We start from the raw sequence: 6466 nt of genomic DNA, 5'->3' as shown, positions 1-6466 counted from the left end.
CAATCTAGACATGTATTGGACATGCATGTCTATAAAGTTATCATCTTTATGATAAACATGGTATTAAAAACCCTCCTGGAGGCCAAGTTACCTGGGGCGGTCCCGATAGGTTGTAGGGCCTGCAATGCGGTCCAGTCAGGCTGAAGACCCGGAGGACGGTCCGAATCCAATCAGAACGAAGGCCCGCAGAGCGGTCCATATAGATTGTAGGCCCTGCGAGGCGGTATAGTAGGCTGAAGGCTCATGTATGCAAGTTGTTATATGTTTGTATGGTGGTATTTTGGGGGAAACTCACTAAGCTTTATGCTTACGGTTTTATGTTTATAGTTTAAGGTACTTCCCTTTTCAAAAGGAAGGGCCCGACTTGATTGCACTGCATCCCCGGAAAATATATATGCATTGAATGTTTACAAATGACTCTGATGTTTTGAGAATACCTTGACCCTGACCGTTTTTCGAACAATGAATGAGTAGTTTGACAAATTTTTTACTATGATTAGTGGGACTTTACATAGAAATGTACCTAAATCTGTAAATTTGCATTTTTTTAGTATTAAAAATGTGTTCTACTATCATCGATAGCTAGGAATGATTTATGAATATTGTTATACTTTTGGAATCGATGAGCATGTAATAGTTGGTTGATGGTGATTATATGTTATATTGTTGTATAGAGTAATTATAATGAATAACAACGTACTTTATTGATTTGTTTATTATTGGATCATACTTTTGTTTCTTTTTTTAACACTCTACTTTAGAAAATCTATCGAATTAATTATAGCAATGCCATCTCCATATATAGCATTTTCAATGCTATATTTTGTTAAATTTTTCAAAGTATAATCTCCTAATATGAAAAGAAGTTGAAAGCATAATGCTATTAATGGATAGAATTTTCTTAATACAATGCACTAATAAGAAAATTTTGAAAGTATAATGCTTTAATCGAAATAAATGAAAATATAATGCTTTTAATCTATCATATTCAAATAAATAAAGGCATTGATATTTCTTATGTTTAACCATTGTATATGTGTACGTTGTGATGACTCTCTTTACCGTGTTTGATATATTTTAGATTTGTCATTTTTGGATTTTTTTTGTTATATTTTTGGTGAATGGTTTGATAGTATTTAAACATAAGAGTTATAGGAACAACTATCGACTAGCCGTTACCGAATCAAGCCTCCAAACTCAATATGTCGAGGATAGGGTGCGGTGTGCTCTCCGGGTCCAGGTCACATTTGCCAAGCATAACAGTGTATATATTTTAATACTAAATTATAAACTTACTCACAACTTTTAACTTTGTAAATTAATAAACTTTTTGCAACTATTTAATTACTCATTACGATTTCGAAATATAATAATGTGTTTTTTTAACTGTATTTTTTATGAGTTTATAACTAGTTTTATTAATATTAAGTAAAAAAATTATATTATATAACCGAACCTATTAAATTTAATATTATATATTAAATGAAAAATATCATTTAAATGTAATAGATCAATAATTTTGGTTTGAGGTAGAGTTTACCACGTTATGTATCATAAAAACCAAATCATAATACTATAATTCTCTCATTTGCACGAAGCTTTTTTTTTTAACAAGACGAGATTTCATAAAAAAAGAAGTCTAACGAGAGGTTAAACGAACTCTTGTGGTGTTACATGTGAAGAATTTTTCCCTAGAAATCTCTAAGGATGCTGAGTTCCATGTAAAGAATTATAAATCCGGAGTGCTCGCTCAATTATTATTTGTTTAATTCGTCTGTTGTTTTCCCAAAAAAAAAAGGCGAGATGCTAGGCAGAGTACGAAGTGTCAGTCATAAGGTTATTACACCACGACTTTGAAACTAATATATTAACCTTCTATTTTGATTTTAGACTTGTGCTGGTATTTTATACCAACCAAAAGACCATTTATCTAATTTTGTCCTATTGGGATTCAATAGTGGTACTAGACACTACTAGAAAACTTGGCAATTTTCGACGGTCGTGTCTGTCGGAAATCCGTCGCTAAAGCCGAATTCCGACGGAATTAGGTATGTCGTAAAAAACTCCGTGGGTAAATATTATCGACGGAATACCGACATAATTTGTGACGGATTACCGACAATAGCAACGACATTTTTTTGAACTTCTTTGACCAAATTAACAACAGGATAGTGACGGAGTACCGATGGACACATTAGTGACGGAATACCGACGAACACTTTGACTGACGGAATACCGACAGACACTTATAGTGACTGATTTCCGACGGAATGTACTTTGTTTCCGACAGATTAGCGACTGACTGTTTTGCTACGGATTTCCGATGGACTGTTGCAGATTTTAGTAACGACTATTTCCATCACTAATTTGTCATAAAATTGATAAAAAAAAATTAAAAATAATATCCAATTTTTCTGCCCAAAATGTAGAAAAAAAAACATTACATTTAAATGTAAAAAACATCAAATAACTATTACTAAATCCAAAACCAAATATTAGTATTTAAAAACAAAAATTTCATAATCCAAAATCAAATATTAGTCATGAAATACCAAAATAACATAATCCAAAACCAAACAATTTAATCTAAGTTTTATATACATATATAATTCTTGATTTTCTCTAATGTTATGCTTTGGAACATGCATATTTTTGCAAATCTCTTCTCGAACACATTCATATTTAACTTACAGTAAAAATACAATACGAATATAAAAAGTAAATTTTGTAAGTACAACGAAGGTTTTAAGCAGCTTTTAGCAATATACTTACATTAAACAAACTGAAACATCATACCTTTAAAATTTAAAATTGTTATTTACCTAAGTGCCTCTTTTAGCAATGTACTTACAAAGTACAATGTTTTAATAAGAAACATAAAAGCACGTCAACACTTATATAAGTACAATGAAAACCAACAACCAAACCAAGACTAGTTCATCCACATCTTTCTCTATACAATGCATAATTGCTGCAAAATAACAAACATTTAATTAGATTTTGTATTTAAATACTAATTCTAATAATAATAATTGAACTATTTTTAAAATAATACTAATAAAAAAGTTGATTTATTTTACAAAAAACAGTTTTGTTGGTAATTTTTTAATAATAATAATATAACTATAATAAGTAGATGAGTTGAATTATTTGGTTAATAATTATAATATTTTAAATATAAAAGTTAATAGTTATTTAATTAATAATGTTACTAATAATAATTGAGTTAGTTTTATAATAATACTAATAAAAAAAATTATTATTTTCTAGAAAAAATTTACGTTGGTAATTAGTATATTTTTTTACTAATTATAAATAATAACAAAAATACTTATACTATAATAAATAGAAAATTGAATTATTCGGTAAATATATATAATATTTTAATTATAAAAATCTAGAATTGTTTAATTACTAATACTAATAATATTAACTAAATTATTTTTATAATGTTACTAGTAAAAAAAGTTAATTTAATTCTAAAAAAAAATTTCCATCAGAAATCCGTCGGTAGTTACCGACTGAATATCGATGAATAGCCCAAATCACTAATTTCGCTTACATTTCGTTGGTAATTACGACGGATTTTCGACGAAAGTTATTTCTGTCGCTATTGTGTCAGTATTCCGTCACAAAAATTATGGTTTTTATCTTTGTCACAATTTCGTCGGAATACCATCACTAATTTCTGCCTGAAAAATTTTGTCACTAATTTCGTAGGAATTCATCGAGTTTTCTAGCAGTGGGAAAATGATGTTTGGCACTTAAAAAATTATTTCAAACGATCAATATAACGAAGTCCATCCATCATCAATTATAAATTTAATTTATTTCAAAAATAACGAAATCCATGTTACATCAAGGTTCCATCGTGGATCACAAGCTTTATTTCGTTATCTTTGATCGACCTAGGACCTTTATATAAATCTGATCCTAAACGCACAACGTTAACATAATCTTGAAGACCATGAGCTGGTACTCCGGCAATCATCAACCCGATTAATCTGTACATCTTAAGTACAAACCCTTCACTGTAGTCGGCTCCCTGTGTATATGGAATCATAAAGCTTCTTATGATCTCCCATACTGCATTGATCAACTTCGGTAAAGTTGATAATGGCGAGAAATAGTTATTGTTCGGTTCTTCCTCCATAATCTGCAATAACCCCGTGAAATAGTAAGACCTACGTACATGTCTAATGAGAGAGAGAGAGAGATGCTTACTTTTCCATTGTAAAAGCTATCAAAGTATAAACAGGTCCCAAAGTGCTTAAACATCATGGTCGAATCATCATAAGGTAATCTTGGAACCAAATCGTTGCTATAAACAGTCCTATAATACTTCACGTCAAATTTCTCCAAATTTTCTTTCATGAACTTTCCAAATCTTTTGTCCCCGACCCTTGGTTGCCCAGATGTATACACACCCTCTGACATATCCAAAAACTCTACCTCATTATGCGACATTAGAACTGCTGGAAACAGTATTGCAGGTTCACCACCTAAGCTGTGACCAGTTACGATAAACTTAGCCTTGTTATTTGCTTTCAAAGCTTGTTTTAGCATGTCCCTGATGACATAATATGCTAATGGTTGTTCTAGATTTTTGGTTCGATGGGTTACTTCTTCTGGCCAACCTAGACTCTTTTGTAACCCTAGGGCTTTCATGAACCCACCATGCACTTTTCCTATCCCAGGGAGTTCATACCATGAAAGATCGACATCTGAAGACCATGCATCTGCATCGAAGGTCTATGTTCCTCTAAAGGCGACAACTATCAATTCAGAATCTACTTTCTTATCACGAAGTATGAAGGCTTGTGTTGTGGCTTTCTGTTAATAATCTTCAAAAGATATACGAATGATATGTGCGATGATATTTTTATTTAGGATAGTGTTCGTAAAGTCACCGAATTATGGGAGAAGTTTCATTTAGATACCTTGTTACTTACCATTCCAAAAATCAAAAGACCCCAATAATTCCATCTGCAATTGAAATGTTTGGTTACATACAACATCTTTTGATCAGAAGAAAATACATATTTTTGTCAAAAGAAACTAACTATATATAGTACCTTCCAGATATCAGTGACAATATGTTGAAGGTAAGCATGGTTTTCATAAGATGCTTTAGCAGCCATGATTGAGAGCAAGCAATTGTATCTATCTTTATCTCCAGATTCAACAATGTCTTTATCTAACTCAATTTGTGTGTCTAGACATCCAGTAAAATGAACGTCGATAATGATCTTTCAGGTCGGATCATTTCCCCTACAATAGAGTATAAAAGAAAATGAATAATGAAAACGACAGAAAGTTTTGAAGTTTAACTTTTTGGCATATTTGTTTGTTGAAACTTTTCATTATGAAACCTAGAATTTTTTAGCTTAAATTTCATTCTTAGTATATCTCGTTATCGTAAAAATACATCAAATCAAAGATGACTTGCTTTGTTAAGCAATGCAGTGGTTGCAACTTGCAATAAAAAAGTGATGTTTTTTTATCGAGTTAATAATTTTATATTGGAAGTCTTGACTTCTAAAAACCAGTCAATCAAATTTCTGCCGACTTATTTGGGCTCGATACAAGTCGAAATATAATTAATATGATGGGCAAAATAAATTTGTTATCCTATTATAATCTAATGTCCGTTTATAATTTAAAACAAGGAGCCCAATACCGATATATCTGGTTTAGGACATAAAGAATGTAAACCCATTTCCTGTATATGTTGGTCGAGTTATTTAAAATTTTTAACAATACATAACAAATGTTGTATATAGTTGTAAAGTACAATTGTGTAAGCATAAATTGTGTATAACTAAAAAGCAGTGTGTACAAATCACCATCCTTTTAATAAAGTAAGTAAAACTTAATTTATAAATTATTTATTTCTAAATGGCTATTAAGATGACCTAGGAGCCATTCTTATGCAGCGGGGTAGGGTTATTTCTTATGCTTCTCGGCAGCTGAACCGGCACGAGGTTCTTTATCTGACTCATGATTTGGATTCGGGAGCAATGGTGTTCGCTCTCAAGATTTGGTAGCATTACCTTTATAGGGTCCATTGTACCATCTACACAGATCACAAGAGTCTGAGATATCTCATGGATCAGCCAAATCTGAATTTGAGGCAACGTCGATAGCTGGACGTAGTTAAGGATTATGACCGTGAGATTCTGTACCATCCCAGGAAAGCCAACATGGTGGCTGATGCTATGAGCCGTAAGACGGCTAGTTCTATTATTGGGGGCCTTTATATGAGGATTTCTATAGTTTCACTATTGTTGGATTCGATTAGGGAGGCTCAGTCTGAGGGAGTCAAGAAGGAAAATTGGAAACGGGAGAGACTCACGGGTGAGATTGATAGGTTTGCTAACAGTCGTGGATTATTTAATGAAATAAGAAAAGCAGTAAACCTTAGACTAGAAGAGTCCAAGTGTTGAAAATACTGAAACAGAGTTTT

General features: G+C 31.7%; 1 pseudogene; it reads right to left on the bottom strand.

Moving 5' to 3' along the window:
* Nucleotides 1-3853: 3853 nt before the first annotated feature.
* On the bottom strand, nt 3854-5266 carry LOC145106833 (triacylglycerol lipase OBL1-like; annotated as a pseudogene).
* Between the last annotated feature and the right edge of the window lie 1200 nt (nt 5267-6466).

Source organism: Lactuca virosa, chromosome 4 (assembly GCF_052849685.1).
Source record: "Lactuca virosa cultivar CGN04683 chromosome 4, Lactuca_virosa_CGN04683_v6, whole genome shotgun sequence".
In the NCBI taxonomy this organism is placed as follows: Eukaryota; Viridiplantae; Streptophyta; class Magnoliopsida; order Asterales; family Asteraceae; genus Lactuca; species Lactuca virosa.
Note: the sequence above shows the minus strand (reverse complement) of the source record. Positions and strands in the feature narration are given on the sequence as shown.